Genomic DNA, 22,710 nt, shown 5'->3' with positions numbered 1-22,710 from the left:
GACCATTTCCGGCACCCAGCTCAAAACCCAGACCATTTCCGGCACCCTGGCAGCCTCCCTCACGTCCCTTCAATCTAGTCACTCCCCCAGGAACCTCAGGGCCTTACCGATGTTAATCTCCATGAAGGAGCTTGCTCTACATTTTGCCGAGTCCCATGAATTAAATGGCCTCACACTCTTCATTTTCAGTCACATCCTCCATACGGAAGGCACTTTCTCCTCACGCCAGCGTTTCTGAAGGCTGCCTTGACGGTGTTGGTAGATACAATGAGAAGGTGGTGCCTCAGTTTTTTTCACAGAAAATTCTCAGGTGACGCAGATGTGGTTTTTCACCTTTGTGCTTGCGGGGGAACTGCTACACCATACTCTAGGTTCAGAAAGGAAACAAACACTGAGAAAAAAGGAAATAGGATGTTGGGGGGCATCTCCCAAAGGAATTATAATAGAGACAGGAGGAACAGTCCTGGGGCAAATACACCATCGTATCGATAGAAGTATCTTAGTGATGGCAGAGGGAAAGCAAGGGTTTTCTGAATTGAATAAGCAGAGTATCTAAATGCATAAAGTGAGGGGAAATCCATAGTCAGGGGGAGATCTTGGATAATGAACTCTTTAAATGTGCAAAGGTAATGGGGACCACTTTTCTGATCCACTAGCTTATTGTTTACGTGAACTCCCCAATATGATCAATGCAAGGATCAGAAGAATCGCTCTGTGGAATAGTTGGGATTCTCTTTCTTGCTATTAATGGGGCAGCAAGACGGTTGGGGAGGCGGAGGGAATGGAGAGGTCAGTTAGCCTCAGCTCCACACGCTGCAGGGATGGTATAGAGGGAAATGGACTGGAACCATCAACTCTTTTCCATAGGGTTGTCAATACAAACTTTAGAAAATTAATTCTAGGGATGTTAATATTTGGCCCGGGGGCTTTTGATTGTGTATGGCCTGGGAATGGGGGTGGGTTGGGCATGTCGCTGAAATTTGGAGTGGGTGCCTGTCCACCATTCTGAGAACTGTATCCCCGGCCTGTATGATTTAGCATGACAACCAGATTACATTTATACAATTAATTAATGTTTGCTTGACCACTTTTATCCATTTCTTTCCATAGCACATAAAAGAGAACCTGACATAAATTTCTCTTTCAAAACAATTGACTTAGCAACTGCTGACCTTCTGTTCTGTCATTCTAAGGATTGATTGGATATTGTTGAATTGTTTCATTCTACAGTAATTAAACATAAAATTAATTATGCTAGTAACCCATTATTTCTCTGAACCAAGGACTAAGTCATTTGTTTTCGCTTGGTTACTCTGAGAATCTGCCATCAGATGAACAGGGGAAAAGAAGATCATACTGTTGCAAACAGAAACTAAATATTTTAAGGCACATTTTAATGGCTAAAATATAATCTGGAAACTTCTAATTTCCATATGCACAGCATATTGAATTTGTTTAATGTAATTTAGGCCATAAATCTTTTACCTTATGATATGCTCATTTAAATATTTTCTCAGGTGGCTAATCATTTAGAAAACATGTCATAGAGGAATATATGTTAAGAAAGAGAGACGGATGGATAAAACCACCAGCGTCAGTAAAGTCATCATGAATACACAATCCTTGATTTGGTTTGCTGCTCAACCGAAGTGAGATTTAGTTCACAAGTCATTCTCTTTGTTAGTTTTGTATAGAAAATGCTTAAAATTACCCTGATATTATGAGCATTGACTCTGGTTCTGAGAGGCACACAAGTCTGACAGGACTAAATTATCAAAATGTATGTGCTGATAGAAACCAAAATAGGTTTTTGCGGTTTTCATTAGTGCAAGTCATATTAATTTAATTAACATGATTGAAGATAATATCACTGGATGAGGCAGCAGATACCTAGCCTTGACCTATTACTCACCCGTAGGCCATAACATGATGCACCTGACAAATGGGTAGGGGATCTCATATATTTCATATTTGGAATCGGCCTTTGCTATGGGTTTCCTTGTGGCTTTGGGATACATTTTGAATTTCATCAGAGGAAATTCTTGGTGCTTTTCAAAATTCATGATTATGATCAGTATTTTAAATATCGAACAGATTCTTGGATAGTCTTGGATATAGCTGGTACAATTTGGACTGTCATGATGTCTCTGGTTGCCCCTGCTGAGCCCCCTTTTTACCTGGGCATTGTGCCTCCTCCTTATGTCGAAAATCGTCTCCTAACCTGCCTGTGGTGCTAGCTGGGACTGTGAATCATGATATCCCACCACTCTGGCCACAAGGGTGGGTGTGGGGCCCAAGAGAGCCAATTAATGGCCCTTTTCAGGATTTGTCTAGTTGGAAATAAGAGGAATGTCCTGTGGCAAACAAGTTGCCTACTCTGTATCTAGTTTTCCCTTTTATCTTATGAACAAAATCCCACCATTATTAATTAATTGATTGATTTTTTTGAGTGGGAATGTTCCCAGTTGAAAATATCCATCTCCTTACACTTTCCTGGAGCCAAAAGTGACCTTGTCTCCCATTTTCCAGCCAATGTGATATAATTGAAAGTCTACTGTGTGGGACTTCTGGAAAATTATTGTCTTGATAAAAAGGGTCACTCTCAGCTGACAGGTGACTTTTGCCCTTACTCCTCTCCCTTCTTCTGCTTGAAACATGGCATGTCTGAAGCCTAAGAACTATGGAGTAGGAATAGGGAGAGTGTTGAATCACTGAAACCATCATCTCGAGTGGCTACTCCAGCCTTAGTCTGCTCACCTTCATAATTCTTGCTATGTGAGAAAAGTAACACCTTTATTCAGTTATGTTCCTGTGTGTGGGTTGCCGTTATATTCAGGATCATGTGGTCCAATCTGCATAGTCCTTTCCCTATGTTAGGGCAGCTTTATGGAGAAGGTCAGTCTGAAAAAATGTAGTCAATCCACACACACAAAAAAAAAAGAATCAAGAGACCAATAACAAGCCCTGATCTTCAAGTCTCTTGTGTCCAGAATTTCTGTGCAGCCTGGGGCCATATTATATGAACCAGTGGAACCCTGTTCTCCTAAAGTTTACTCAAGTTTGGTTTCTGTCATTTGCAGATAAAAGAATTCCTGGAGATAGGAAAATAAAAACAAACATACTGTCTATGCAACAAATATCTAAAACCGATTAGTGCTTGCCTTACCTCCCTATCTGCTGGCATGGGAAGGAAGAAATTGGGGTTCTGGGTGTGATAGTGCCAGCTGGGGGGCTTTGGGATGTCACCTCACATTCTGAATCTCAGGTCCCTCATCTTCAAAATAACAAGAGTGGATTAGATGACCCTTAGGGTCCCTTCAGTTCCAAATGATTATGATTTCATGCTTATTTTCTGAAGCATGGACTGGGAGGGCAAGAATGGAAGACGTAAGTCAACTATGAAAGAAATGTATTTAGAGATGGTCTATAAATGCCCACTCCTACAAATTAATGAAAAAGAACGAAGTTATGGCACAAGTAGGAATTTGCTGTGGATATGGTCCACAGGCCCTAAGTGTTATCTGTCTAGGAAGGTGGTATGTCTAGAGTGAAGGAATGAGACAGGCTTTCCTGAGGATTAAATTACTTCTAAGCACCTAATTTTAGATCTGAAGAGGACTTTCATCATCACGTACTCAAAACCATCATAATAATAATTACTGATAACTACGTCCTATGAACTCTGCAAGGTATTTTTGCATGCATTATCCCATTTCATCCTCCTAATAATGCTTTGAGATATATAATCATATTATTCTCATTTTGTAGCTATTGGTTTTTTATTTTTTGTGTGTTTCTTTTTTTTTTTTTTGGTTATAATCTGAATAAGGCCCCATTTGAAAATAGTTGGAGCTTAGTATTTGCTTTTTTAAATAAAGCAGAGAAATCTGAATACCAATGTTGACTCTAAAGCTATTTCTCCGTTTTCTCACTTCATAGTAAAGGAAATAATGGGTTCCAAAGGAAATGTTGATTGGGAGTTAATTAAATAATTGCATCCAAAAAATTTAGTTTATTAATGTACCAGTGCAGGAGAGGTTTTTCTACCACACAGGCTGGTGAAAATTCAGAGGCACTCATTGAAGCAAAGTTGCACTGACCTGGGAGAAGATAAGAAGTGGACAAAATCTATGTACAAGATTAGCTTTGTAACAAATGCTGAATCAGACTTAAGAGCCATCAAATGGCTCCTGTCCAGGAGCCCATTTTCTCCTCATGGACTGGGTTTCGAAGGGAGACACAAGTAACATTTGTTGACCTCCTCCTGTGAGGCAGGCATGGGGCTTGGTCCTCTCGACATTGCATCTCATTTAATCCCCAGGGGAAATAGGTATAACTGATTCCATCTTACAGAGGAGGAACAGAGAGCTTAAGTAACTCGCTCAAGGTCACACAGGCAGGAAATGTTGGCGGAGCTGCGAATTCAGGTTTTACACCCACCAGAACCCAAGGTCTTGAAATGTGGTGGGAGAGTAGTATGTCCGTTTTCCCAGATGCATGATGGGAACCATGGAAAAGTCCACATGTGTAACCAGTGAAGGGAAATGTAGGCTGTAGATGGAGACTTGTTTTATTCTCTGAGATGGCCAACAGCTGAGAACAAAGAGTTTAACCTGAAGAAAATTAGTTGAGTAGGCTGTATAGCTAAACCTGTTTTCATTCTCCAAATGTTTTCTCTCATTGCTCCGGACCCATGTTGAAGGCAACCTTTTGTAAGATTTACTGAGCTGATATCTGGGCTCTGGGCTTTTTCCTCAAAGGAGTTAGATGTAAACCTCTTATTTGGTTCTGCCCTAGCATGAGGAAGATGTCCTGGTGGATCTGTTTTTCTGTCTCAAGGAAAGGTTACAAATTAAACTATTTCAATGTGATGTGAATCTGAAACACTCTCCTTGAGGTGAGAGAAAACGGAGAGAACAATTGCCTATCACTCTGATTGGGGAACAGAGGAAGAGAAAATATTTAGTTATCCCATTTCAGCAAAAGGTAATGGAATGGGTTTGGTTCACCTGAAAATAACAAGCGCCCCTCATGTCGACTCTCTTTCTTCCCTTCCATTCAAGTTAGGTTTGTAAATTCTGAAAAATCTCCCGGGAGGCAGATAACAACAACTTCCTCTTAGTAACCCTCTAAGCCCATCTCAGCACTTAATAATCCTTATGTAAGGACATTCTCCCTCCAGAGCAAACCTAAATCATTATGCGGCACGTTAATTCCATTCCCTCTCTTTTCTCCAGTGAGGAGAAAGAACAGCTGTTTACCATCTTTCCGAGAGTAGAATTGAACACACCGAACAGAGAGGCACCAAATCACCCTCAGGCTTCCATCACGTAGGCAAAATAGCATTGCTATGTCGGTAGTTCTCCAAGTGGTTCCCTGACCAGTGGCATCAGCATCTCCGGGAACATGTTAGACATGCAGTTTCTCGGCCCCCCTGCTTAATCAGAGCTCTGAGTGTGGGTCCACCAGCAATTGGTGTTTTAACAAAACTTCCAGGGGATTTTCATGCTCCCTGGAGTTTGAGAACTGCTGATAGGGTAGCCATGTGGACAGATGTGGGTGATTATTAATAGTCTTTATCATTCATGTTTTTGTAAAGTTTGTGTGTATGTCTGTACGTAACCATGCATATATTTGGTGTATTTATTTATGTGAAACTTACTGGCAGGCAGTAGTACACAGATTTCTGTGGAATTGAAATCTAACAGATGTAAATGAAGATACCCTCTGTCTAGGCACAAACGTTTAGAAGTGATAGTTTGGCTGCGCCTATCTGGGTTTATGTAATGAAGCCCTACCTGGGTTTCAACTTCTGAAAATATAGGTGGAACATAGAAAATAATGAGAAAGGAAAGCCCTCTAAACAGATAACCATTATTCACATTTTTGTGTTCTCTCTCAGACTTTTATTTTTTGTGCAAAACAGATGTGTTTTCCCAAATGCGGTCATACTATGCCTATGGTCTTCTCACCTGCATTTTTAAGAAGAATATGGCAGGAATGCCAATAGGACCACACACACACACACACACACACACACACACGTGCGCACACACACACAGAATCATTTTTAATAATTGTATGGCCAGTTGCCTATTGATGGACTATTAGGTTATTTTCAGTTTTTCTTTCTTTCTTTTTAACCTTTATAGAAAACCAAAGTTCTGTTAAGCAGTGAAAAAAGTGGAGATAAACATCAATATCCTTAGACTTGTATGGCCAGGCCCTCACTGTTCTATACCAGCTTTATTAAAGTTAGAAAACCACGTGTTAGCTGGACTTCCATTTCATTATAAGGCCCTCCATTTCATGAGGAGTTTCTTTCAAGTTTTCTTTGGGTTTATAATTAAATATGACTGGAAAGACTTTTCTTAGAGCATGCTAATGTGTGGTACATTCTACACACCAGCAGTTCTTTTATTCTTAAAGAATGTATTTTGAAAGTTTTTTTCAATTTATATGTAAATTGACTTATTGGTATCTTTCCCTTGACTGGTTGTGACTGCAAATAAATAATTTTAGATTATTTAGGTTTAGGATGAGTTTATAGCTCTGAGATATGGAAAAACTAACTAGACCAGTTTATACTTGTGAAATATGGCAAAACCAACTAGACCAGTTTATGCCTGTGAGATATGGCAAAACCAGCTAGAGAGCATGAGAATTGCATCATTGGCTCTGGCTTCATGAGTATGTGACTGGAACCATCTTTAATGATTTCAGTTGCAGTACAACCTGTGAAGAAGAGTTATGGCCTGAAGGAAGGTTTGGAGACTCTCCCACTCATTCTAATTGCTCCAGTACATGTGTGGGTGGTAACACCCCCATTTTGAACCTTGTCCTTTACAGAAACTTTCTTGATACTGTGCTCAACAAAATGTTCAGCTGCTCTTGGACCACCGACATGCTTTATCTGAATGGAGCTGTATTAAAGGACTCTCTCATTGTTTTTCATTCAAGCTTAGCCTTGGGAACTTGGTTATATTGAAATGAGATTAATGTCTTGAAATGTTACCCAAATCTCTTAGCTAGAGTCTTGAGTATTACAGATTCTGTGGCCCGGTCACCATAACTCCTATTCTTGAAGAGGCTGAGAAAACACAGGTTGGAAGACTAGAGACAAAAAGGTTTTCCAACATTCTCATATGGGTATACGTTAGTCGTCAGGGAATCTTGCCAGTCGTATGCTTTTGGGCATGGGTCGTGTCTGTGTAGGTCACTGTTGTGTTACAATACCTAGCGCAGGCCCTAGCCCACTTAGAGATTCATCGAATACTGGCTGAAAGAGTGAATGAAAGAAAATATTTTCGTGACTATTTCAGTGGGGCAACCAGGAGTGCTGGTTTAAATGATAGCTGGAAGGGTATATGAGAAAGCTTGCAAAAACTTTATAGAAACTTCCACCCATGTGCTATTTTATTTAATGCTTAAAATGAGCATGTCCATTGGGGGAAAAGAAAAAAACCCAACTATTAGAAATATTTGTTTTGGAATCTCAACTCAGGTTATTAAGATGTCCCAAAATATGGCATTTATTTGCTCAAATCCAACTTCTAGTAATAAATATTTGCCAAGGTAGGTATAGCCTAAATATCTAATGGCTTATTTAACAAAATCACTCTCCTAGAATAATCAAGAGTTCTCAAAGAACTCTTGATTATGACTAAGGTAGGCTATTAGGACATGAAACACTTCATATCCTTTTCCAAATCCTTTGACCCCTTAAAGATATATTTTTCATGTATTTCACATATTCACAATTTTTTGGCCTTGCATATTCTGCCCTATTTTGAGCAAAAAACCCTTCTCCCACCATTTTTTTTTTCTTCTTGTGCTGTCATCTTAGGATATAAAGGGCTTTTCTTTGAATAGAGTAGAAAAAGAGAGATTGTATTTTCAAACTATCCTGGTAAGGTATAATTTTTTTAAAAATTCAAAAATTCTGATAGCATACAGGGCTATATTTAGCAAATATTAATGCATTTAATATTCATATGAGTTAGGTATGACCATATTCTCATTTTGCAGGGGAAATTGAGGCACAGAGAGGTTAAGTAACTTTTCCAAGTTCACGCAGCTAGGAAACGGAAGAACCGGGATTCAAACACAGACAGCTTGGTTATGGTTCATGCTCTTACACATGTACTATGTACTGTATTTTCAAGCTTTTCTGGGATTATTGCTCTTATTTGGGTCATCTGAGGTCATTGCCTTCCACCTTGGGCTTGAGGCAGGAAGTTTCATGTTTGAGGATTTATGGATTAGGAGGCTAAAACATCTGTCCAGATTTTCTATTTTTCTAAAAGTGATGAGCTTAAAAACCTGTAATTTGTAAAGGATAACCATTTCCGAATTGGGGAGGGAGCCTTTTCTACTTTTTAAGTGGGAATTTTATGAGAATGAATAAATTTACTGAAAGAAATGTGAAGTTTTGTATCTGAATTCCAATTATGTTATTTTTTCTAATAAAGGTTAATGTTCCAAAGGCACAGTTGGCGATGAAGACTTGACCTAGAATGATGATGTTTGCAGGTACCTCCCTCTTTTTTTGCTCTTTCCCTTCACCCGTTCCTGTAGCAAGTGAAAACGCCAGGAAGAAAAATGAGGAAAGAGGTAGTATTAAATCTGGTACAGGTGTTATTTTCACGGGTGTAGGGAAGTTTTAGGTCTCCTATTTTTTACATTCTCTATAAAGCTTAATTACCATTCTTCAGAGATCTACATACGGCAACAGAGCCCCAGATTACTAGGGAAACGTATTGTATTAACTTGTTCAGTGCTCGCTTCAGCAGCACATACACTAAAACTTCACTTGTTTTAAGGAGGAGACCGTTATGAAGGAAGAGGAAAAAAAGAGTGAGAACCCATGAGATCAGAATCTATCTTACCACTCAACTGAATGAAATTTTTGGAGTGAAGTAGAGTTTTCTGATTTTATTTTTATTTTTAATCCTTTTTAAAAAAGATTTATTTATTTATTTGAGAGAGAGAGAGAGACAGAGCATGAGCAGGAGAGGCAGAGGGAGAGGGAGAGAGAATCTCAAGCAGACTCCACACCGAGCGCAGAGCTGACTTGGGCCTCGATTTCACACCCTGAGATCACGACCTGAGCCTAAACTAAGAGTTGGAGGCTTAACTGACTCCATCACCCAGGTGCCCCTTATTTTATTTTTTTATGGTGTATCTTGTTCAACTTTCTTATTGAAAAATAGAAAAAAAAAAAGATAACCACCATGAGTTGGTTTCAGCTTCCCTAAGACCAGAACTTAATTTGGCAGCTCTCCAAAATATCCTCCTAAGAAAAATCTACCAATTCTATTTTCAACTAAAATTAGGGAAAGACATCATGAAGTGTTGAAGTAGGGTTTTATGTAATTCAATGTGCAGATTTGAATGCTTTGCAAATTAAGGTAGCAAAAAGTTGAAACCTTTCAAATCTAGTGGATGGATAAAGTCTTCATCCTTAATATGTAATGAACATACGCAAATCATGGAAAATATTTTCTGAATGCCAATTCTTTTGCCACGTGTTAACGAAGACTGTTTCACAGTTCCAAACCAGTCATTGGGGTTAGTTTTGCGTCTTTCTCTTACCTAGTGAAAATATCCTAAGTTTGTATGCAAAATCCCCATATCCTTTTGACTTCAGACGGAGAGTTGACAAATGTTGCAAACAAGCAGTCAAATCCTGTCCTTTAAGACTTTTGACAATACTATTTATGTACATATAAACTTCAAGGGTACGTGAAGATGGTTAATTAATCCTTCTGTTATTATCTTTATTATTCCCCTTCACTTTTAAAAAGGAAATTGATAAGGAATAAAAATGACTAGAACCAGCATGATCTCTGACCAAGTTACCTGGATTTCCAATTTGATAATATTCTACTGAAGAATCACTTATAAGGGGGAGTCAAATGCACATGTTAATGGTAGTGTTAAGGAGGAGGTGGTCAGGAGTGGGGGAGATGGGGGTGGGTGGAGTGGAGAAGCAACACAAAAAGAGACCACAGCCTTCTACCATGTGCTGCTCGTGTTTTCAGATTAAGATGGGGGATTAAGGAATTTTACTCAGCAATTTGAGATGCTTTGTTAGGGACTGAGGAGATTTGAGCTGCTTTGTTCTCAAACCACATGTTAGTGAAAAAGCAAACAGGCACTTAATCCTGACAGACAGCAGAACTTGACATCAATTTGCCCCTTGGGAGGTGACCAGGAGTTCTAGTTGACAGGCTAAAATGGCCAGCCCTTGTTTTCCTGGAGCCTAATGCCAACATTCCATCCTAACCTGTATTTCTCAGCAGAGTGGCCATGATGGTTGGACTGACCAAGAGTTTCTAGATATTAGAGACCCTTACATGTTTACTAAAAAAACAAAACAACCTTTTAAATGCAAATAATCTACAAAGGACCAATATTTAAATAGATTTCAAACAGGTCTAATATTTTGGTCACTCGTTTTTGAAAATAAAATACAGAGAGGCTGAGATTCTTTCCTTTTGAAAATAATGGATGGTTTCCTCTAACAATAAAAATCACAAGGCAACATATCAATTTTGAGCCTATACATGATTGTGAAATAAACATCAATTCTTATGTAGATCTTTGAGGGAAGTTCTACTGAATAACCAATTATATCTTAAGGTCATGTCCTTCAAAGTCACTGAAGTAGGACAAAAGCAAACAAAATGAAAAGGAAAGAAATTAATGGCTTCTTGAATTGGATTTGATACATTAGTAAACTTAAGTGTACACAGTCGTACAGTCTGGCACATAATCTGAAATTGTGGTGTAAAGGCTAATATTGCCATCTTGAGTTTGTGCCACCCTCAATCCATTGACCTAAAATGTACTTGTAGTAGGCTCTTGCTTTATTAAACTTTGGCATATGTAGGGAAACCATTTGAAAATCAGAATTGAAGCAGAAAACTTATAAAGCATATTTCAAAACAAATTTTATTACATTATGAAGATTTTCTGGTTGAATATTCAGCTAATCAATGGCTCCTGTACTCTGGTAGGGTATAAAAATCTGTTACATCTTAACAATTAAAGAACAAGTTTTGTCACCAAAGCAAGGTGGTTATAGTTTTGTACTATTTACACACATCACTCTGAGTCAGACCACACCTCTGTTCCCACACCTCTTGCCTACTGCTCACCTCCATATAAACTCAGGAAAACCTACCTCTTCATTAACCAACTACTAATTGCTAAACCTACCTCTACACTAACACTGTAGGTGGATTTTCTCCATTCTGGTATGCATTCAAAAAGTTCTTCTTAAATAACCACAGAATAATTATTCAAAGAATCTTTCTTTTAGGACTGGTGAGACCCTCTCTATGTTTAAATAGCACCAAACTTATATTCAAATGTCCGTGAACACAGGATGAATGGAACTTTTTGTAGAAGAAAATTAATATTACTTCAGGTGACCAAATCTGGTTGTTTTTGATTTTGAAACTTTAATTTGAAGGTAAAATGTCTTCACATTGGCCACTGGAATAAACCCATAAAGGTGTTTGTGTGTTCATTGCCAGATCTGAAGAAGAAAGACCATTTCCGCAACTTTGCATGTCCTTCATTATTTATTACAAACACCAGTGGGAGAAAAATCCAAAATTTAAAATACTTCAGAGGGACACACAGTCATTCACTTCATTTAAAACAATATATGCTAGCCTTTAGATGGCCTTTGAGTTGTGTTGTGTTTCTTTGTTTTTAGGAAGGTTTACCGGGCATATTATAAGGATCAGATGCAGGGTGAGCTAAAATCAGAAACATGGTATTTGTTCATGTCACTCTGGTACAGTAGAGCAAATTCAGGGTGACTCAAGGGACACAATGTCTTGTAAAACATATGTACTTAATATAAGGGTCATAAAACTTATTAAATTAAAAGCCAGGTTAAAAATAGGAAGAAAATTTATGCTGCTGTCTAAAATAGCAATAATTTCCCTTTGGCCTTTCTCTTTCCAAGTAATATGGATTCTGGTCAGGAGGCAAAAAAAAAGCTAACTTATGAAATCTTCATTTTGTAGGACCAAATGCAAATCTCTTTTAACTGCGGCATGCATCATAATGGACAAGTGATATGGCTGAAAACAGAGGATCAGGAAGAGAAGATGTTAAACCTTGAAAGTACCCTCATGTCTAGGTTTCAAGGTGACCTTGTCCCTGAGCCTGAACGACAAACCCTACTAGTGCTAGCAGGTGTCCAGGAAGAATAGTTTAAGGGTTATGAAGACAATAGAAACACTGCTTTTTCAATAGTTGATCTGGCCATGGGGCAACAGTGAAGGGGTATGGAACATGAACAGTCTGGGGCTGCTTGGTTGGGGTGCAGCAAAGCATCCCCAAACAAAACCTTCCATCTTTGTTCAAGCAAATCCTGGGTTGTACAAAGTCTATGGAGCCCAGAAAACTTGAAGTCAAGTTTGACCTTCTATTTGCCCCTCACTCTGCTGCTGGTGGGCCACACTGGGGTGAAAAATGACACATTACCCCGACAAACAACTTCAAGGGTTTGGGATGGAGGGTGGCCTCAACTTTTAAGCACCTGTGTCCCCTTTTAATTCACATAGCTAAAATAGATTGAGTTTGCTCAAATGTTTATCCTCAACATGATAGCCGTTTTCCTAGTTGGTGCTCCTCGATGTAGCACCTTAGGAATTGGAAACCAACATAAATATCAATCTCCTACTACTGTATTCACACAGGGATTTATTTGGCATTTTATCTTCATACACAAGTCTTAAGGCTGTTGAGAAGGAACCTTGCTTGGTCATGTACCTGTTTGCTCTGAGCCCCATTCCTGCTCTTTTTTTGCTCTTTCATATTCTAGGGGGCTTAGCCCTGCAAAGTACATTGCCATCTGCCTCCTACAAAGGTTCTGCCAAGGAAGCCTCTGAGTAGAGAGGAGGGGAGAGGCTTGGATAGTCCCTGCCCTGTCCCTGTGTGCTTTCAAAGTGGTTCTGGCAATAGCTGCATCTCCTCTGAGGTCCCAGAACCTGCCCCCTTTCCTTGGTCCCTTCGATCTAGGGATGGCAGTGGCTTCCTGCGATTGCCAAACTCTTGGCAGGTCTCCATTTGACTTTCTAGTTCTTTCAATACCTTTGTGACTAGTTCGTTAGTGTAAATCCCCCTGTTGAACTATCTGGTGGTCACTCTAGCTTCCTGACTAGATCCTGACTAATGTAACAACGGACTGCTTTTTCACTTAGAGGCTATGTTTTCTAAAGGTGATTCTGTTTGAAATCTTTGGGGATGTTTCATTGTCTGCTGACCAGTGGGTAGGCTGCTGAGTCCCAGTGGTCACTTTGGCAATTGGCACCTCATTCCAACAACGTCGGAAGGCAAAATGAGGAAGTAAAAACCTCTAAGGACCTTTATAAGATGGATATTTTAGGGCTACAAGAGAAGGCATATTGAAGGGGACATGTGGACATGTTGTTGACCTTGGCTAACTCCCCTGAGCTGGACAGCACTGAACATGAACAAGGAGGCTTCCTGTGGCCCTTGGGAAAACTCTCCCCAAACCCCATAATACATTTTTCTTTTGTCCTTGAAGTCCTTTTTTTTTTTTTTTTAATTCTGCAAGTATCCTGCCAGTGTAAAAACAGCCTCATTTGAACTAACATGGGCAATACGCACATGCACACTCAGAGGTTCCACTAACTTCCTTCCATCAATAAAGGAACGCTCAAAATCATAAACCAGGTTCTCTCTTTTTGTTCTCCCTCTTTCTCTACTTGGTCGTATTCCTAACAGAACGAAAGGTTGATTTCCATGATAAACCTCATAGGCTGCTTATCTGACATGAGTTTGCCCAAAAGAGCTCTAAATGCTGGGGGAGAAAAATACCCAAACCCCAAACCAGACAGATTTGCCATTTAAAATACCTTCTCGAAGGCTGACATTTGCAGGGACCTTGGGAATACAGTAAGTGGGGATTTGAATCCTATTTCTCCAGTGACAGCTGGACCTGGACCAAACAGTTCTGCCACTAACATTGTCCTTGGGTGGGATGAGTGGAGCTGGAGGAGACCATTATTTTTGCTTTTAACTTCAGAGCCTTTGGGCATCCATTCCCCATTCACAGAAGTCACACTGGCCTGAGCCGTATTTTCATCAGGCTCTCAGTAAGGCTTGGGAAAGCTTGAGAATGGGATGCTCATTTTTTTTTGAAGTCTTTCTTTTGAACCCACTAATTTTATGAAATTTAAGCACATTGTTCATTGTGTAATTATAGATGAAATATTAGAGAAGTGGACTAATTATACACAATGCACTCAAGCCCAATTAAACTAGCATCTGTGGTGAATGTAAGGGTATTCTCTTTCGCTAATAAGAAATACTTTCTGAACAACAGAGAATAAAATCGTTAAATTGGATATGCTGTGGAGATTATAAATATCCTATTAGCATAGAAAATGAGGGTTAACCTTATTTAATCACCGCATGCCAGATCATCAAAAGTCATATTGAACCCCTGTAATGTTACTGTATCTGTTCTGGAAAATAATAATAAAAAACCCACTATTAATAAACATAGCTCACTAGATGCTATTCTTGTGTACTAAATTAAACTGTTGGAGAAACTCAAGTATTCCCTTAATTGCTTAACAAAATGGCAAAAATACTTTTGTCTGTTCATGGCGATATTACGGCTGATTCAGATTTATTTCATCCTAGGAGCTGGAAAGGTGTGTCTCCTTAGCTAGGCAAATTAGCCTACTTCAAAATAAGTAAAATATATAATCCCTTCTAGCGAGTACCACGAGTGACCTTCTGAAAATGTAAATTAAGTGATTGCACACCCCAGGGGTGTGTTCAAAATGAAAACGTATGTGCTTGAGACATTGTGCCACCATTGCTTCAGGTATTAATTGGCAGACCATGAACCCAGGGACATTTGTGTTTTAATCTGGGTCACAGGACGTTCCAGGACTCTTGCTTTTGTGATACATCGTCAGGTCCGGGTAGAGCAACCGCTGTAGTTCAGCAAGAACAAGGAGTTATCCAAATTCAAGTTATCCCTTATTAAAAGTACTGGCTGTGTGTTGTCACAAGAAAGTCATGACAGCAGAACTGAAGGCAGCAAGTTTACGTGTCACTTGCATGGCTCATAACTTGCGCAGCTGAAAGATAGAAACCAGTGAACAGGGATGGATTCCTCGGGAGCAGGTCTTTGTTGGGACAGACTGAAAGAGCTGAAATCAGTCTTCCTTTTCCTCCTTCCCTCCCTGTTTTTTTTCCCTCCCCCCCTTCCAAAGAGTTCTTGTTTATATCCCTCCCAAGATTTGAAGGTTGTTTGCCTTTTATTCTTGTAAAAATCTTAAGGAGCCTGGAATATAAACATATTTATGAATATTGAGAATGATTGTGACTATTACAACTTTATGTTCCTAATTAGGTGCACTTATTATTTTTTTTAATTAATTTTTTTAAGTAGGCTCCATGCCCATCGTGAAGCCCAGTGCAGGGCCTGAACTCATGACCCTGAGATGGAGACCTGAACTGAGATCTAGAGTCAGACCCTGAACTGACTGAGCCACCCAGGTGCCCCTAGGCACATTTGTTTTTTTAAAAAAACTTGTACACCTTTTTTTTTTTTTTAGTTGGGTCCTTCCTCTTACTTTGCCTATGTCTTCTCCCAGAGAAAACAAGTTCAGTCCAAACTTCCATGAAAGCTCAGATGGAATTTCAAAGAAACGGAGAAGAAACTGGAGGTAAGAGGTTTGCAGGGTGCAGGGCAGCACACCCAGGTTGTCCCTCCCCAGGGGACGCAATCCAGGAGTACAGAAGGGTCTGCCTGGGAAGTTGAAATTTGAAAAAGCACAACAAAGACATAAATACAATGTGATTTGATCCCATATGTCTCAGGATGCCAATGCAAAGGAAGCCAGGTGTATGTGCAAGAGAAACTATAGGGAACTCCTTTTGTGTCCTCAGGTCCAAAGCCTGCTAAGCCAAGGATGGAGCTTTTCTTTCGTTTCAGTTTTTCTCCAGGTTCTTTGGCTTTTAAGGTCACTTGCACCCACAATATATTATATATATATATATATATATGTATATATATTATATATAGTCTTCTTTGGCTCCCTTCTGCTACAGAGAGGGCAGTGTGAAGTAAATAGAGTGTTAATAATAACAGCTATTTTTGCCCTTTTGAGCAAACCAACAAGTAAGAGTTTCAGCCTTTATTTTTGTTCTCCTTAAACCCAATGAAAAGGTACTCTGCCTTTCAGGAGTAATTTTTACAATTCATTGGAAGTGCTGGGTGCATTAAAGACAGTCCTGTGCCTACACATTTTAGGTGAGGTTGTGGGTCTGCCTTGACAAGATCACTTTAAGTGGACCTTCTTCCTTCTTTTTTTTTTTATTCTCTTCAGGTCCAGCTTGCATAGTGATTTAGCCAGACCTCAGCATCATCACATTATGGGTAAATGGTTTGGTTCTGACATGGGATCATTTTGACTTCAGAAAAGCAGTAGTCAGTGTCTAGAAGGAAAAAAAAAAGCTCTTTATTGAGACGATCAAAAGGGACATAAAGGCAAAAACTGACTTTCACTGCAACAGGACTGAGGACCAGGCCTCCAGTGTCCTTATTGTAATTCATTGCTTATTTCTAGGCCCCATGATGGAATTCTTCCATAACAGACAGAGGACTTTGTGAAATTGTAAATGAGTATGACTTCAAGCACTCTGTGGAAATCTATTCTCCCCCTATAGCCCATACATTATTTCTGCTTACTTATGGTGGCTCACATTTCCCGTAACTATCAGAGAGAACTTAATTCAACTCACACCACATCACTTTAAAATTGTGCAGCTCTCTTAATCAACCTTTGTATCAGCCACAAATGTGCAGTATGACCTAATTTGAAAATGTCTCAAAGTGCTGACTCAAACTGTTAGTGAATAAAGGCTAGTCATTACCATTATGACACTAATGTGATGCACAATAAAATTGAGTTGCATCAGCTGAACATTAGTTTGCAAAAATATTAGTGATTGAAGCCATTTTCTGTTCATATTTTATTTATACTTATATATGTGTATATACATACATATGCATATATTTATTTATTTTTTGTTTTTCTGAAAGTCTTGCAACGAAATTTTTAAGTGCAGAGGAAGGAAGTCACATTTTTAACACTGACAAAGCCACTAGATTAAAAGTAGATCATATGTACATAATGATCACCCCTCTATAAGATGAAAACATATGCTTGCTGAGTTCTTATTAGAATATATATATACATAAAAGCACTAATGTATGAAAATTATCTTTCTCCCTGTACTTTGGTACCAGATTCTAAGATTTTCAACAGCCTTGGAACTATTTATTACTTACTGCTTTGCCTCACTCACAAATTCTCTGACTTTCATGTTTTGGAATAATAAGAATTTGAATTTATTTCTTTTATGGACTCTCTTTCCAATTTCTTTACTTGACCAAGAAAAAAATTTTGAGATAGAAATACTCTGAATAAATATTGTCATTAATTACTTTTGAGCAAAACAAAGTAGGATATAGGACTGGAAATTATTTAGCCTCACCCCTACCAATAATACTTAAAGGAATGCACCATAAATTATTTTTTTCTTATACAGTTTAGATGGTTTTCAAGAAATGCACATGTACTTATTTAATGCTTACACATCCCCGAGCTAGTATTGGTTTCAATCTGTAAACTGATCATTAATAGTTGAAAATAAATTGGCATGACTCTTTCCTAAATTAGAGAAATTGTCCCAGTGGTCAATCAGAAATTCTGCTCTGCATCCCAGTTCGGGTCTCGTGAATTCTGAAAATTCTGAACATAAAAGCTATGCATTAGTGATTAAATACTTCTGATTTTATTTATTTAACAGTGAGAACAAGTCAAGCACACAAAGACAAAGGAGATGGGTTATTCTTTAAAATTTTCAAGGATAAGAAGTTTTGGCTATCAAGAAATTATTTAACTTGATAGAGTGGCGATATATATATATGTATATATATATATATACAGACACTCTGTAATGTATCACTACAAGTAATTGGTAGAAAATACAGCTAAATTATAATGCTGACAAGCTTAGTTTATTCACTTCTTAGAAAAACAAGTAAAACTTTAAAGCAAGATGCGTAGAAATTTGCTACTATGTGATGACTTTAGTATTTGAGTCCGTTTTACATTATGTCACATGTGGTTTGGGCTGTTTTTATGACCTATGTTTTATTTCCACATTAAGATAATCCAGATTTTAAAAAAGTAAGTTTGAAAAACTTCAAAGCGGACTTGCCAAAACCAGCATTCAGCAGCACGAGTGCTCTCGAGCACACACACACACAGGCACACTTTCAATTTACCTAAAAAAAAGAGGATCACCTTTTTCGGCTAAAATACCATTGTTCTTACTTTTAGGTTCCAGGGGGAAAAGGTGTGTGGGTGTGATTGCTGTAAATGGATTGCCAGTCTCTTAACAGTCCATCATTCTTAAATGATAGAAGTGTAGCAGCACCCTCTGAGAAAAATCTTTCCTGTGGATTTGACTTTGTCCACGCCAGGACAAATTGCGTGCAAAGTTGGAATGATTCTGAGATGTAAGACACCTCCATGACTGTCCTTGGAAGACTGAGGAGCTGACATTCCTCTTTGGAAGATGAGGGGAGAATGGCCCCCCTGCCCTCTTAATTGATGATTTACTGTGCTCTCCCCTGGGGCCACAACCGATGATCTGGAAGCTTGTTGAATTTTGAAGCAAATACTAAATATAATCAATATATAAAAACAAAAAAAAAGAGAAAAATGCAATGAAAATTTATGACCTTAACATTCCTTCAGGGTCAAGCAATTTATCAAATTCTCTCACTTTCTGGTTTCAATTACACAGCCATTGTGGAAGGAACTTATTTTAGCAGGTTCATTTGCCTCAGTGGGGAATACAGGGCTTTGGCCTAATGCTTCACCTTTAGTGCAGGCCATTTGAGCCTTAGAACAAATACCAATCATCACTCTTTGGGAAAAAAGAATCTGCATCGGCGTGGCCTATTGGAATGGGGTTTCTGTCAAGGTAAACGGTTGTCGGCAATGACTGTGGTAGAGTGGCGATAAATCCCATTTTATTGCTGAAAAATTCCAGCTTCTCTCCATGCCTGACAGCTCCCCACATTCTCATACCCATTTGGGCAATTTCTGTGCTATGTCCATCTGGTTCTCATTACCTCTCAACCTGCCTGCGTCTGATCCAGAAAAAGTGCAGGTCAGAGACAGGGGAAAAGAACCGAGGTGATGGACAAAACAGAAAGCAGGGGGGTGGCCCTTGGGGGTCGGGGTAGAGATGAGGAGCAACAGGGAATGGGGGATCCCAGCTTAGGGTTGGACCAGTTGCTGGAAGGGGCCAGTTAGAGATATTACAGAATGATAACAACAGAGCCCCAACCAGGAAGCCAGAGGAACCCGTGTCTTTAGATTCAGGCCTTTAAAAGGCACCTGCTTTAAGGTGGAGGACGGAGAGACAATGTGGTGGGTGGAGGGGGCAGATTAAGAGAAGCAGAGAAGGGACAGTCCAGCCCATTTCCTCTATTAAGGGCCTATATCAAGGAGTGGAGGACCTAGTCTAGAAGAGAAACAAGCATCGGGCATCAAGGAGCTTGGAGCACCATGTACACAGTTGGCATGCTTCCACATACGGGGATAAAACTCTGCTAGAGATTCTATTTTGGTTCAAGAATATAATCTTTTGAAGATGAAAACTCTAGGGCCTTCAACAGAGTTGTCTCTATTCATTTTTCTGAGAAAATTAATATTTAAAATGAATGTGTCCTAATCAGTGCCTTTAGGATGGGCTCATTCATGGAATGAAATGACAGGGCTAGCGCTGAGTCACCTGGGTATTCATAACCCTACACATGATCACTTTCAGAGCTGCTGTGCATTTATGCTCTCAGAAAGTTGGCCTCATTCTCTGAAGCTGAAATCCTTTTGATCATAATTGCTCCTGACTTAAAATTACCTAGAGTCCCCATAAGATGCCTCCTGGGGACAAAAGAAGTAAATATGGTAAATATCTGACAACAGGTCTTAAGAATAAACCTCCTTAAAGATTAAGCGACATTAGACTAGGACGAAATTATATATGTATAGGTGTTTAATACAAAATTTGCTTGTTATTATTGTGCTGGGGTAATTATAAATAATACTAAAATAAAATTTATGGAAAGTATATTGAAGTATATATTTGAAGATCCGGGAACTTTTAATAAAGAAAAAATAAAATTAGCTGAGTGGTGAGATGGATGGTAGTTATTTTACACCTGTTCCAAAGGCAAATGCTACATAAAAATGTCTTAAAACCAGGTAGGGGATGTGTTCTGAAACATGTTGGAAAGCTATGGCATTGCTATGATTTGCAGACGGTCTACTATGCTAGGTGAGTTTGGACAGACAATATCTCTTAGCACCTTCTGCACCCCGGGGCTGCAGGGTGCATTTCAGGTCCTCAAAGTTCACTTTTTTGACAGTGAGACCGCTAAGTGCTGCCACGCATGTCTCGGTTTTATTCGTTGAATTCTAATTTCAAAATTGTATTAAATTTTAGTTGCCGAGCTGGACCTCGTAGACAGGAGACACTGGCTTCCAAAATTTGAGATTTAATTTCTAAAATTTTAAGCCATACATACTCAGAAGAAATTCCATAAAATGTACCTGAAGTTGTAAGTGAACACCGCACAGGACATTTCAGTGGAGAAAGAGATTGTCAGGATTTTAAATTAAAGTTAACTAGATAATTTGGACTGCAGTAAATTACAGGTGATCAAAAATAGAAGTTTGTTATTTTGGCAGCTTTAAAATGAACACCTTTAGTCAACAAATACAGTTCTAAAACCGACATTTTCACATATACATATTAAAAGGCATAAACCTTTGGCTAGTACCACGTACCCATTAAAATGGCCATAGTGAACGGCATCTCTAATTTGGAAAGTAATTTCAGATTCTTAGCCCCAAAGAATCTCTCTCGCTTGAACTTTACTTTTCTGGGCTGTGCATGTATCAGTGATGTGATCATTGGAACTCTAAGGGATATTTGTTTCTCTTAGTAGCATAGCAGAAAATTAATGGCGTGGGGGAGGGAGAAGTGAACACTTAACGTGATGCTTGATAGCTGTTTACCTATAAATGTGTGTCCAGATTTCAGTGTCCTGTAAAAGAAAGGGAAAATAAAGAAACCAAAGCATTCATATGGCTTTTACGCAACTTAGGACACATGGAAGAAAGTGCTTAGAAGGCTAGTGAAATATTTACTAAACAAATCATTTACATTAAACTTTTATATACGCAAAACGCAGAGTACCTACAAAAAGAGAACCGACTTGAGCTATAAGAAATATTTCGGCATCAAAATGGTTAATGGTATTATAGCTTCAAAAGAGCCTATTGGCTCACCCTCAAGGATGCCCTGCAGTTGTTGTGAAAGTCATCAGATGAAGCTAGCCTTCTCAGCTAGCCTTTAGATTTGTCTGCTAACAGTAAAAATACTATAATAAATCGGTAACATATGTTGCCAGGCAAGGAAAAGTGATATAAATAAAGAGACCAGGAGACCCAAACCAAGTACAATGTGAAAAGAATTTAACTTTCAATCTATTCGTTGGCTAATTATCATTTGAAAAGTAATTTGAAAGTGTTAGTTATTTGCTTATATTCTTCCTCATTTTTCTTTTTTTCTCTTCAGATTGCATTCTTACCCAAATACTCTTCGTGATTGCCTGCTTTGCGGCTTTGGGGTAAGTCCCAGCTTTCCACAACCTTAAGAAAAAAAAAAATGCATAACATAAAAGATGCCAAAAAGACTTATGTGTCCTGATGTGCGGGGTTTTTGAAATATACATGGGTTTGTGTGTTGGGGGGGCGGGGAGCAATGTTGGTAATGAAATAAAGAGAAGGGGTTTGTTTCTGCAAGGATCAAGAGTGTGCGAAAGTGTGCATTGCAAACGAGGCTCCCTTTAGGAAAGCCACCTCTGGAATGGAAATGACAAAGCTTGGAACACACACAATCAATTATTTTCACTAGCATTTAAAATATAGAAAACAAAATCTCCTTTGGGAATTGACTGAATATTTTATTTAGCTTTTTTATTGAGACATCCTTTGAAAAATGGCATAATATAAATAGTTTTACAAAGCAACAATATAATCAATCTCTAAACTAGAATATAAATCAAGGATTTCATTAACTGCTAGTAGCCAGTTTAAATTGTAGTCTTGTCCATAATGTCTATCTATCTATGTATGTCCAAGTTATATTAAAAACCTTTAAATGGCTTTGTAATATCAGCTACATCTAGCTATTATAATAATTAATGGTACTGTTTTATAAATCAATACATGTATTCTTGATAAATTCATATCCAGTTAATGGTGTAATTTAAATAAAAAATTAATGTAATAAAGGACATACAGAAACAGGCAGGAAATCTTTAAAGGTTAAGAGACAAATTTGTCTAAATTCATTTTTAAACTGTTTTGAAAAAGTTTATACTTAAAATCAGCTGAGATTTACCTTGTTTCTGTAAAACTAATCTTGCCATGTCTATTGGTATCCAGTAATGAATCCGTAAGTTATTTTCTTTTTTAACTGTTAAGTTTTAATTATGTACTTATGATACTATGAGATACTTTACTATTGTTATACTCTTTTGCAATTATTGAA

The 22,710-nt window shown here is 38.5% G+C and overlaps 1 long non-coding RNA gene across 1 annotated transcript in view; it reads left to right on the top strand.

Moving 5' to 3' along the window:
• Positions 1–21,745, top strand: part of LOC110588679 — a 48,879-nt gene extending 27,134 nt beyond the window's left edge. The window contains exons 2-3 of the long non-coding RNA XR_002480823.1: positions 8,472–8,532; positions 21,733–21,745. This is a non-coding gene — a long non-coding RNA (uncharacterized LOC110588679). The remainder of the gene's footprint in view (positions 1–8,471; positions 8,533–21,732) is intronic.
• The last annotated feature ends 965 nt before the right edge of the window (positions 21,746–22,710 follow it).

The sequence above is a fragment of the Neomonachus schauinslandi genome, chromosome 10 (assembly GCF_002201575.2).
Source record: "Neomonachus schauinslandi chromosome 10, ASM220157v2, whole genome shotgun sequence".
NCBI lineage: Eukaryota > Metazoa > Chordata > Mammalia > Carnivora > Phocidae > Neomonachus > Neomonachus schauinslandi.
This window is presented reverse-complemented; position numbering and strand designations above follow the sequence as displayed.